Here is a 13,151-nt window from a genome sequence, read left to right as displayed (position 1 = left end):
TACATCTTCTGAGGTTTTTATGTTGTGCCCACCATCAGTTAATTGTATTTTTATTTAACTAGGCAAGTCAGTTAAGAACAAATTCTTATTTACAATGATGGTCTATCCCGGACAAACCTGCACCGCCCTATGGAACTCCCAATCACGGCCGGATGTGATACAGCCTGGTTAAGAGAGAGCATGCTATTGAGAACAGGGTAGGGTGGGTGTCATGTTTTGGCTGATACATTGGAGAATCCGCGTATTTGGAAAGGATCATTTTTTCCCTCACTTTTTATTTAAAAAAAAGTATTTGCAAGACATTATTAAATAGTTTGACAACCCTGTTAAATTATATAAAACTTAACCGTAGGGTTGGGTGATATCATTTAACAGGGTTGTCAAACTATTTAATAATGCCTTGCAAATACTTTTTTAAATAAAAAGTGAGAAAAATAATAATAATTCCTTTCTAAATGCGCGTAAACTCCGATATATCACATTATTCAAACAAAAATGGACGGTATTTGACATTTTTTAATAAAACAAATAAAAAATGTTCTTAATGAGTAGTGTGTGACCCGAGGGTGATAAATACATTCTCAGTGATTTCAATGGGTCTTCCTTCATTCTAGATGTTCAACTTCAACCAAAAGTCATTTTTCAGCATTTTCATCCATTTCTGCACTCATTTAAAAGCATTTCCACACTGCCACATAGGTCTGCACGAGGTATTGGCAAACAATCTAGGCCATATTTTTAACCAAATATTGTAATTGCAATTTGACTTGCGATTTACAGCAAAACAATTGGGTGAACTGTTGGAGTCATATAGAATGATTATTCTAATTCTATATTTAGAATTGAATAGCGGGCACAGCTAGTTTTTATTTTCTTATCAAGTTGGGCCTAAATCGTTAGCTAATAAATGTACTGAATCAGAGCAAACCTAATTAGCTATACAGCTGTTTGACATGATAAGGAATTAAAATGCCAGGGAAGAGTTGTGACAGCGTAGGAACCAAAGTGTTGATAAGTGTTTCATAGGGGACCCTCTTAGCTACTTCATGTAGCTTTCATATTCATGCTTCATGTATTCCTCTTTGATTCTGAAGATACTGTTGCACAAACAACATGCTGATTTAGGTCTACACCATCACTGGTGTTATGAAGCTGTATAGCTAATTATGTTTGCTCTGATTTAGTACATTTATTAGCTAGCCAATTAACTAGTGATTAGTATTACTAACACGATTTAGGCCCAACTTGGTAAGAAAATAAAAACCAGCTGTTTGCAGATGTTAGAAACAAACTAATAGTGCAATTATAGAACACAAGTGGATTTATAATAAGAAGCAAAGAGAAAACAGCATCGTTGTCATCAACATTGTTGCATGTGCTGCACTGACCATGCAGACTGAACGCAAGTGTCTCGTGGAGGAGGAACAACAAATGCGATCCTTGAGTGACAGGGGGCAGGGCTAGGTCTGTTGAAAGTGGCATGGAGAGAAAGCTTCTTGAGGTGACTCAAGAAGCGAAGTAAACTATAAAAATGGACGTTAAACACAGCCTATCACGTTTAACAAACCAAACACTCAAATACCGTTATAGAAGGTAAAGTAAAAACGCAAACCGATCCGTGCATCAATACCAATACCAGCCCTACTCAACCGTTTATATTTTCCAGTGACGAAGACATGGATGTCTCATGGTAGGGTAGGGTATGCTAAATGGCTCAACTTTGAGTATCTCTATCTCCGAAATGTTTTGGCATTCAGGTCCAAAAAGTAACTGTCTGACCACTTCCATTATGGGCAAATGTATGGAAGGTCCACATCTAAAGGGGTGCAGTCAAAGTTATTGAAAATGAACGACAGTTTATGGTTGCAAAATGGGAATTGCTGCTTGACTTGATGCGACCACACTCTGCACCTGAGAGGCACTTCACATGGCTAACACGGTTCACATCAGGAAAATGGCCCGACAGCAGAAAAACAAAAATGTGCAAAAAAATTTGATTCGTAATCCGATGCCCTAGATAAGGGTCCCTTGCTTAAACAACAAATGTTGCTGGATGTGTTCCAATGCTCTTACTCAAAACAGGTCAGAGCCTTTCCCATGGGATCCTCGTTGCGCCCTGAGGCAACCTCAGAGATGCAGCACAAGTTCAACCCAATTACAGGAGAAAAGAGGCTTGTTGAGACAAGCATTTTTCTCAAAACACAAGTTATTGGGTGGCCGCATCAAACAAATAGGCCAGCTTCGTACTTGGACCGATTAATCTGGCTGCCACAGGGCACATTTGTACAAAGAAACCCCACAGAGGACTCTAAAAGTACAGTAAGCCTCAAGTCTCCACTAGTAGGTCTATTTTTTCAGTGTCTCCTCGGATTTACTTCACTATGTCACATTAGCATTCTCGCTGTCATTCTCTATTCCTTCAAGGACAAAGAATGACTTACCTCAGCTTCTGAATCGTCCAACAACGGCAGTGGGATTCGATGAGCCAATCGGTACAGAGTGAACATCCAGTAGGAATCCCAAATCAGAGGACAGAACAGGATTCTGAAGGGTTCTGAATTTAAGAGGTATGGGCTGAATTCTTCCTCCCAACTGACTGATTACCTGTGAGGAACAAAAGTAAAGAAAACAGAGCGAGCATTAGAGAGTGCTTGAGCATGCCAAGAGGCGGCACCTCCACATTTATCCTTATTCTAACTCATTCATTTTTTATTTTTTTTATTTCACCTTTATTTAACCAGGTAGGCTGGTTGAGAACAAGTTCTCATTTGCAACTGCGACCTGACCAAGATAAAGCATAGCAATTCGACACATACAACAACAGAGTTACACATGGAATAAACAAAACATAGTCAATAATACAGTAGGACAAAAGAAAACAAAAAGTCTATATACAGTGAGTGCAAATGAGGTAAAAAAAAGGGGGGGGGGGAGTTAAGGCAATAAATAGGCCATGGTGGCGAAGTAATTACAATATAGCAATTAAACACTGGAATGGTAGATGTGCAGAAGATGAATGTGCAAGTAGAGATACTGGGGTGCAAAGGAGCAAGATAAATAAATACTGTATGGGGATGAGGTAGGTAGATCGCCCATCTGTAAACCGCCCATCTATGTACAGGTGCAGTGATCTGTGAGCTGCTCTGACAGCTGGTGCTTAAAACTAGTGAGGGAGATGTGAGTCTCTAGCTTCAGAGATTTTTGCAGTTCGTTCCAGTCATTGGCAGCAGAGAACTGGAAGGAAAGACGACCAAAGGAGGAATTGGTTTTGGGGGTGACCGGTGAGTTATAACTGCTGGAGTGCGTGCTACAAGTGGGTGCTGCTATGGTGATCAGTGAGCTGAGATAATGCGGGGCTTTACGGATGGCACTGTGATAGACTGCATACAGTTTTTTGAGTAGCGTGTTGGAGGCTATTTCATAGATGACATCACTGAAGTCGAGGATCGATAGAATGGTCAGTTTTACGAGGGTATGTTTGGCAGCATGAGTGAAGGATGCTTTGTTGCGATATAGGAAGCCGATTCTAGATTTAATTTTGGATTGGAGATGCTTAATGTGAGTCTGGAAGGAGAGTTTACAGTCTAACCGGACACCTAGGTATTTGTAGTTGTCCACGTATTCTAAGTCAGAACTGTCCAGAGTAGTGATGTGGACGGGCGAGCAGGTGCGGGCAGTGATTGGTTGAAAAGCATGCATTTAGTTTTACTTTTGAAGCTCGTCTGAATGTTAGTTAACACAGTGTCCAAAGAAGGACCAAAAGTATACAGAATGGTGTCGTCTGCATAGAGGTGTACCAGAGAATCACCAGCAGCAAGAGCAATATCATTGATGTATACAAAGAAGAGAGTCGGCCCGAGAATTGAACCCTGAGGCACCCCCATAGAGACTGCCAGAGGTCCGGAGAACAGGCCCTCCGATTTGACACACTGAACTCTATCAGATAAGTAGTTGAGAGGTTTTCAGTAGCCCTGTAGCGGAGTCAGATTCCTCCAAGGTTGTTTATATACCAGCCCAGCAGCGGTCACTTTTACCATCGTCCTACTAAAAAGCCAGACGCCTTTAGGAACCATAGTCCAGGTAAACACTGAGCTCAGAAGTGGGAAATTCTGCCCCTGAATGGACTCCCTGTCTTGTTTTTTTCTGTCAGTTCGGCCCTTCATGGATTGCATTAGGTCAGTTGCAAAGATGTAGGTGAATGAGTTCCTATTAGTGATGTGCGGGTTGACTCATAACCCATAATCCCTGGGGCGGACGTATCTGTGTGGCGGACGGGTTTAGAGTCATTAAATATTGTGTTGCTGAATGGCGGAAAGGGTGGCTGGCGGGCGGGTTGAAGAAAGAGAAACAATACCTTAAAAAAATACATCAATGTATAATTCTTGTGTAATTTATATAGGCTACATTAAGATTTTTCTTCCATTATTTTAGGCGATCTGGTATTAGTACATAAACCTAAAAATGTAGGGCTTAACTCTACGTGCACCAAATAGCCTACACAGCGAATCGTGTGTGATGTGTGATGACTGTGAGGCGCTATCCAAATTTGACAGTCACAAGAGGAGACTTCAAATACAATAGGCCTATGACACGTCATGGGAACTGTAGCCTACTATTTAGATGGGTTGAATGGAAACTGAAATCTGGGCACTGACTGTAGGTTTATAACCTCTCACATAGCTTTAATATTAATTCCTACAGAATTAAGCATTTCTTGTAGTCAAATTATACACCAAATGTAGGTAAAACCTGGAAAAGAACAGGACTGGAGAAATATGATTTCTTTTTTTCTGCATCTTGAGAGAATACAATGCTCAAAGGTGCTGTCTTTATCATAAAAGCTGACAGTATTTCAACCACATAAAATATGCATCGAAGCCGAACTGAAATCTTATCAGAAACGCCTTGGGTTGTTTTCGCAGCTTTCTTTTTCTTTACAACCGGTCAACCTGATGTCATTTTGACAATTTGCACAGCAAATCTTTCCTGTTTTTTTTTATTGTATTTTCTCCCCAGTCCCTAAACGTATTTGCTCCGTGAAAGATGACATAGAAAACTTTACCGATGTCAACTACTATAGATGGAAGCATTCAATCGATCTATTACATTATTCTGTAAAAAAAAAGTCCTTTAGGGAAACATATAATGATAAAAGAGAAGCTACATGCATTTAATTATCAACAGGTTGACTAACAAATATCCTTACCAAAACTTCAGAAATTATGAGCAGAAACAGATCTAAATCCGGCAACAACAAAAAATGCACACCGTCCAAAAAATTCGTCAGTCTTTGACTATAGCCTATAGCGCATTTTCTATATTTGTAGGTTGGGTACGGGCCTCAGATTTCCACTTTATCACATACAGTCAGGAGGTTGCGGATGGGTTATTAGCAATTGCGGGCGGGTGTGGATGCACAAACAGCTGACCCACAGACCACTAGTTCCTATATTGAGAGTAGCCCCCCCAGGAGCACAGCTACATATCAGCCAAAAAGGCAGAACGTCTTCATGTTCTGAAGAGAATGAGGGGGAATTGGGGCAATCGGCAGGTCAGTGTGTCTTTTGGATCAGATACGTTTGTGCTGGAATCCAACCGACTATGTCTTTCCAAAGTGAACCAGATCTGTTTTATACAGCATGGGCCGCTTTTCCTGGCTAAACCGTCGCTAGTTAACAATACACAGAAAGACAGAGGCCTATTCCATGCGCAGCCCGGGCCAAGTGGAATGCAACTGACTGCCATCTGGTGTCAGGGGGGCAGGGCCGCCCACGTTTGACGTTTCCAGAGGGTCTATCAAATGTGCCGTGGCGCTTGCCTTCGCCCTGCCAAAAACACGCTGCCTCCCCCGTCGACTTCCTGATTGTGTTTAGCACAGGCTCTCAGCACAGCTGCTTGGGGAGTTTTTTTCCCTCTCCCTCAAACGCAGCTCAACACAACTCGCTTACTGAGCGCAAGGGGAAATCATTCTCTGAGCAGGGCACCCCAGCCAGACTCGGATATCAGGCGGTTGGCCCAAACTCATGGTGGTTAAGCGTTGAAGCCAGCCAAAATGTCATGGTCTCTTCCTACATAAGAGGAAATGTTGGAAAAGGGCATTCTGAACACTGATAGTGTCATCATTGTTCAGGGTGGTGCCATGCTTCAGATAAGTGCCACTAGTAGGGGGTCTATACGTCAGGCCTTTGAAAATGAGCCCATTGGTTGGTATGCGATCTAAAATGGAAAGCTGCTGGGAAGTTGTGGAGGCCAAAATACATCCTCTGCAATCAGAAAACACCACAGCCGGAATAACCAAAGTGGTAGAGTACAGAGAATGGTACTGAGAAGGGTGCGGGCAGCTGAGCGTGTTCTCCCTGAACAGTAGAGCTTGGCAACCTGTGCCCCAAGACACAAACCAGAGCCTTTGAGCTCAGCTGAGATTTATCAAAACCATGCCCGTGTGTTCTGTGCTAACAGTTGAACTAACCTCAAACTCAACTCTCCCCCAGTTTTAGAGGTTAAGGGGAGACACAGCAAACCTTTAGCAGGAGAAATGAGCTATTGTCATGACTTTAGGAAACCTACTTCCACTACCCCAAAATCCTTGTTTTTCCCCTTAAATCTGTTCCTGGGTCAATTTAAGCCCTTTTCCAAAGAAACCATTTCTCCTGTCATGGCTTGTTACCTTGTCAATAGGGGGTTTCTTGTTTCCCTCCTAAAGTAGCTAGCCCATCAACAAAGGATCTGTCACTGGGAATTAGCCTGGGGCAGGACGTTTCTAGTTTAACTGAATCCGGCCCTTGTTCTGGGTCCTAAGTGTGCCCATTGTGGTTCAGATCACCACAGAAAACCAGAAATGTGATTAAATCTCAAAACCCAATCACTCCTCCCTCGCTATAAGACCAAAGCATGTTTTGCTGTGGGCAGACTGGGCAGGAGGTCAGCCAAGCAGGTCGAGGGTTGAAGAACATTTCAGATCTGTGTTGTGACCGAATTGCCTACTCATAACACTCTAGGACTAGTTAGATGTTTGCCAAAAAAGCATGTTCAACAATGGGTGGGATTACGGTCTAAAATAACAGAACAGTGAAGAATAATTTCAAGATTTCTGTGGACCAGGTTTGAAAGTCTTTGACAAACCTTTTTAATTAAATACTTGAAGATTCTGATTACAAAGCCAAATATAAAATGGCAAATTATTTCATGAACATTAAAATAGAGAGAATGCCAAGAGTGTGCAAAGCCATCATCAAGGCAAAGGGTGCCTACTTTAAAGAATCTCAAATATAAAATATATTGATATGTTTAACACTTGTTTGGTTACCACATGATTCCACATATGTTATTTCATAGTTTTGATGTCTTCACTATTATTCTACAATGTAGAATAATAGTACAAATAATGAGAAACTCTGGAATGAGTAGGTGTGTCCAAACTTTTGACTGGTACTGTGTATATTTATTTATGTATTATTATAGCTTCTATTCATCAAATTGTTATGTATATCACTTCGCTTTGGCAACATTGACCTTGTCAGTCATATATAAAGCATATTGAATTAGAATTTAAGCGAGAGCGAGAGAGAAAAGAGAGAGAGATGCATTGCTTTGACCATACTTGACCGAAGGACTGGAGTGCTTCAGGGCAAAGCAGCTTGTTTTCGACAGACACTTCTTACCCCATCCCAAAGAATTGTGAGATAATGAACAGCATAGCCCTGCTTCATGTGAACAATCCACCTCTCTCACCACCAGTCCAATCTACTACCTGACTAGAGATATCGAGAGGCTCTTCAGATTTTCAACATGCCAACCCCCCTGGCCTAGACAAGAGTTGACCTAGGTATGCCCTAAGATAGTGTGTGCGAGAGAGAGGGAGCAAGAAGCAGAAAGAGAGCGGTAGAAAAGGAGCGAGCGAGAGAGACGTCAGGGCAAATCAGTAGCTGGTCCAACGATACACCTACACAGTTGACTTATGGCCTGACAGAGCCTCCAGACAGAAATGGGACCCATAGGAACTAGCGTTCCAGCAAGGTTGCTGGAACGAATCCCAGAGCCGACCAGGTGAAAAATCGAACGATGTGCCCTTGAGCAAGGCACTTATATCCAGAGCGACTTACAAGAGCAATCATGGTTAGGAGAATCTTCTAAAATATAAATGTAAACATTTGGTTTGCTTTCCTAATTTAGTAGCTAAGTGGCTAGCTTCTTCAAAAATCATGCATTCACTTGGTAACAGAAGGGAATCCCCTCCAGGATCAAGAGCCTGGCTAGCTAATAATTGTTTTGACATGCAGCAAACTGGGAATAGCATTGTTGAGCTACTTGTATAGTTTAGGTCAGAAACTGTACCAAAATGTTTGCAATGCACTTTAGAGTATTGTCCATTCTGGTTCATATAAGGCCAAAACAGACTAATTTCAGTCTACTTCAGAGTCAGACAAACATGAGCGATCAGCCTCAATAGATGTTCAGAGTAATATAAAAACACAGCGGGTAACATCATATAGCGGTTTAAGGCAGTCCATCTCTGCTTACCACGCACTGTTCCATTTCTGATACGTCTTTCCAAGAAACTAGTTAAAATAATTGAATGGTGAGGGATTGGCAGAATACCATTCCCACTAATGGTGTGTTTCGTATGATAATAGCTGCACGAGCACTACGAGAATCTGATTAGTTACTCCCACTACTCTGACATGATCATGCTAATCTAGGCCTTAAAGAAACTGGGCCTGCTGAACATTGATTTCCATACTGGCAGGGAAATGAAAGCTCTGCTAACCCAATATCTATCCCAGTGACTCGAAACAGCCGAGTATATGGAAAGAGGAAGACATTAGTGCTAACTGTTAATTAAGAACATTACTCTCCGTGAATGGAAGGATGGAGACCTGATTTGGACCACCGTTTTCACTACAGCCAGGCAAAATGATTGGTTCCAGTGACACAACCTCTTTCTTAGTGGAGTGGATTTAGGCCTACTTCGACAACAATTTATTTTTCGAAGTGTATTCTGTTGCAATTCAATAGGCTAATTACACTGAACAAAAATATAAATGCAACATACAACAATTTCAAAGATTTTACTAAGTTTACAGTTCATATAAGAAAATCAGTCAATTGAAATACATTTATTAGGCCCTAATCTATGGATTTCACAAAATGGGAATACAGATATGCATCTGTTGGTCACAGCTACCTTAAAAAACGTAGGGGTGTGGATCAGAAAACCAGTCAGCATCTGGTGTGACCACCATTTGCCTCATGCAGTGAGTGACATCTCCTTCGCATAGAGTTAAACAAGCTGTTGACCGTGGCCTGTGGAATGTTATCCCACTCTTTAATGGCTGTGCGAAGTAGCTGGATATTGGCAGGAACTGGAACATACTGTCTGTCGTACAGTACACGTCAATTCAGCGTATCCTAAACATGCTCGATGGGTGGCATGTCTGGTGAGAATGCAGGCCATAGAAGAACTGGGACATTTTCAGCTTCCAGGAATTGTGTACTGATCCTTGCAACATGGGACCGTCATTATCACACTGAAACATGAGGTGGTGGTGGCGGATGAATGGCACGACACTGGGCCTTAGGATTTCATCACTGTATCTCTGTGCATTAAAATTGCCATCAATAAAATGTGTTTGTTGTCCGTAGTTTATGCCTGCCCATACCATAATCTCACCATGGGGCACTCTGTTCACATCATTGACATCAGCTAACCGCTCACCCACACAACGCCCACACTGTCTGCCATAATTTTTTATTTATTTAACTAGGAAAGTCAGTTAAGAACAAATTCTTATTTACAATGACGGCCTACCCTGGCCAAACCCGGATGACGCTGGGCCAATTGTGCGACGCCCAATTACAGCCGGATGTGATACAGTCTGGAATCGAACCAGGGACTGTAGTGATGCCTATTGCACAGTGAGATGCAATGCCTTAGACCGATGCGCCACTTGGGAGCCATCTGCCTGGTACAGTTGAAACCCGGATTCATCCGTTAAGAGCACACTTCTCCAGCGTGCCAGTGGCCATCAAAGCTGACTATTTGCATACTGAAGTCGGTTACAATGCTGAATTGCAGTCAGGTCAAGACCCCGTTGAAGACGACGAGCACGCAGATGAGCTTCCCTGAGACGGTTTCTGACAGTTTGTGCAGAAATTCATCAGTTGTGCAAACCCACAGTTTCATCAGCTCTCCGGGTGGCTGGTCTCAGACGATCCTGCAGGTGAAGAAGCCGGATGTGGGCTGGCGTGGTTACACGAGATCTGCGGTTGTGAGGCCGGTTGAACGTACTGCCAAATTCTCTAAAATGACATTGGAGGCAGCTTATGGTAGAGAAATTAACATTAAATTATCTGGCAACAGCTCTGGTGGACATACCTACAGTCAGCATGTCAATTGCACACGCCCTCAAAACTTGAGACATCTGTGGCATTGTGTTGTGTGACAAAACTGCACATTTTAGAGTGGCCATTTTATTGTCCCCAGCACAAGGTGCACCTCTGCAACGATCATGCTGTTTAATCATCTTCTTGATATACCACACCAGTCAGGTGGATGGATTATCTTGGTAAAGGATAAATTATCACTAACAGGGATGTAAACAAATTTGTACACACATTTTGAGAGAAATAAGCTTTTTGTGCGTATGGAACATTTCTGTGATGTTTCATGATCTCAAATAAAAGATGGGATCAACACTTTACATGTTGCGTTTATATTTGTATATTTTCCGTCAAGACCTTTTTACTTCATTTTTAACGTTTTGACGTAAACAAATGAAACGTGACAATGGCCGATGGGGCTAAACCCCACGCTGTAACTCCCATACCTACCTTGACACTTCAAAGGGCAGTCACCTAACGAGTAAAGTCGTTACTTTTATCTCTTATTATTATCTGTATTTTTTAAAACTGCATTGTTGATTAGGGGCTCGTAAGTAAACATTTCACTGTAAGGTCTACTACACCTGTTGTAGTCGGCGCATGTGACTAATAAAATTAGATTTGATTTAAAGTTTGATTGCCTCTTGCATTTCCCTATTCCCAAGGGTAGTTTGTTTTTATGGCCTTTTACTGCCCCTTGTGATGTGGGTGTGAGGTATATCTCATTGCTCAAATGATTTCCTGGATGCACCTAAATACAATTTTAAAGACAAGCCATTTTATTAAAGGTGCCACATTAAAGGTCAGAGGGCAACATTTTAGCAAAAGGTGAGAGTTTATTCTGGATGCACTGTTTTAGGAAAAACAAAAACAAAGTGAATCAGTCACACACACACTTAAAACTGCTCAATATAGCTCCAGCCAGATCAAATACAGTATTGGTCTTTGAGACCTACAAGCTGCTTCAGGTGAAAGAGTGGCAATGATGTTTACAATCCTTATAATCCAGAGTTAGCAACATAGCCAGTTATCTTCCTCCATCAGCGCTCCCCTCATTAGGAGGCGAGGTTTGGGTACAGGCAGTGCTTCAACCGCATTGCAACCTCTGCACCCCTTGACCCTCTGTCCCCTTCACGCACTCCCAGGTTTAAACATAACCCCTTTTCCAAACCGAAGCCCGAACACCAGTCAAACCCCTCTCTCCTCATATACTAAGTCCCCGCCACCAAGTCCTAAGACACAAACCAGATGTTTGGTTCTGGTCCAGCATGAGTTAGACAGAAAGGGTGGAGGAAGAGAGAGAGCGAAGAGAGAGAGCGAGAAGAGGACATGGAACACTCCATCTTTGTCACCTGCTTCCTGTCCTCCTTCCAGTCGCCAGGCTGTCAACTGCCGTTCCATCTCTTACTGGTGACGCCATTGTTTGCCAAAGCCAGATAGACTGAATGTGGATCAGTGAATTAAACATCTAGGCTAGGTCCTGGTGTAAACTATTTGTACACAAGAGGTAATTGAGGACCTTTAAGAATAATGGGAGTCATGTGCAACACATGCTGGTAGGGATTGAGGAGATAGGGGAGCAATAAATGAATATGAAACCCATTGAACAGCTCTGAAGTGCAGAAATCCAATCTCTGGCTCCTTCCATTTTATGCCTCATTTCATCTCTCAACCTGATTACAGATTTTTTTTTTTTAATGGCATCAGCTGGCAATTTAACCACACCAAATCATCTGTTGTGTGTATTCTAACAAAGTCAAATTTCTCTGTTGTCTAACCGCGCTACTGTAATTATTGTTCCATTAATTGCCATAGAGAGGCCTTGGAACACTTACAGAGACCATCTTTTCCACTAAGCTCCATGTGTTGCAAAAAGGCGTTGTTTCTGCAACGTTTTAAGTGCTTGGAAGAGACAGCTTCCAGCTGTACATTTTGGAGAGCTCTTTCTTCTCCTTTTTTGGACTTTTCTCAATCCTCATCAGACTGGGACAAAGTTAAAGATCTTGAGCGTCCATGGCCTCTCAATCTTTCCTCAGCACGGCTTTTCTCTCTCTCTCTCCCCCCTCCTCCTCCTCCCCCCTCTTTCGGAACACTAAGGAATTCCGCGGGATCTTTCTTAAAATAAAAATCCCCCCTCCCTTCACCCCACTTTGCTTGCTTCTACTTTCACATTCCTGGAACGCTTGTGCTAAGGAGTTTGAATGTTGTGTTTGTCAGCACCTGCACTTCAACTTCAAGCAAGCAAGTGAGCAAACAAGCAATGAGGCAACAAAAAAAACAGTAGGAGCAAGACAGAGGAAAAAAGAGGGCACGAAAGAAGCAAGAAGTTGATAAAAACTGGCAAGCCTGCATCCGCAAAACCCCCCCTACAGAATAGGCCTTCCTCCACGCAATGACTTGTGTTATCTCCGCGCCTCACCAATAAAACTCATAAAACAGTCTCTGTGCTGCATATCAGCAGACACCATCAACCGTAAAACTGATTTAGCTACCCCCGATCTCCCTTTGAAGCAGGCCAGTCGCAGAAATGACTCTTCAGCCATTTTATTTGCCAACAGCTAATCAATGAAGCAGGAAAGAGATACACTATCATTAAGTGAATAAAAGTAGAGATCATTTGGCACAAGCACCCCGAAGCCCCTTTGAACCTTATTTATAATTTAAACCTGTCCCTGGCTTTAAAAGTCAGCCGGTTTTTAAAAGGAGCAAAGCAAATAAGCTGGCAAGTCAGGCAAGTCAGTTAATGAACAAATTATTTTTTACAATGATGG

General features: G+C 42.3%; 1 protein-coding gene across 9 annotated transcripts in view; it reads right to left on the bottom strand.

The window, feature by feature from the left end:
• Window positions 1-13,151, bottom strand: part of LOC110488308 (semaphorin-6D) — a 136,180-nt gene that overhangs the window by 107,287 nt on the left and 15,742 nt on the right. For all 9 annotated transcript variants that reach the window (XM_036971696.2, XM_090228419.1, XM_090228422.1 and 6 more), the window contains one exon: window positions 2,442-2,604. The gene's annotated coding sequence lies outside the window, so the exon portion shown is untranslated. The remainder of the gene's footprint in view (window positions 1-2,441; window positions 2,605-13,151) is intronic.

This window comes from Oncorhynchus mykiss, chromosome 30, assembly GCF_057628025.1.
Source record: "Oncorhynchus mykiss isolate SJ-2025 chromosome 30, ASM5762802v1, whole genome shotgun sequence".
NCBI lineage: Eukaryota > Metazoa > Chordata > Actinopteri > Salmoniformes > Salmonidae > Oncorhynchus > Oncorhynchus mykiss.
The sequence above is the reverse complement of the archived record's forward strand: the minus strand, read 5'-3'. Positions and strand labels throughout refer to the sequence as shown.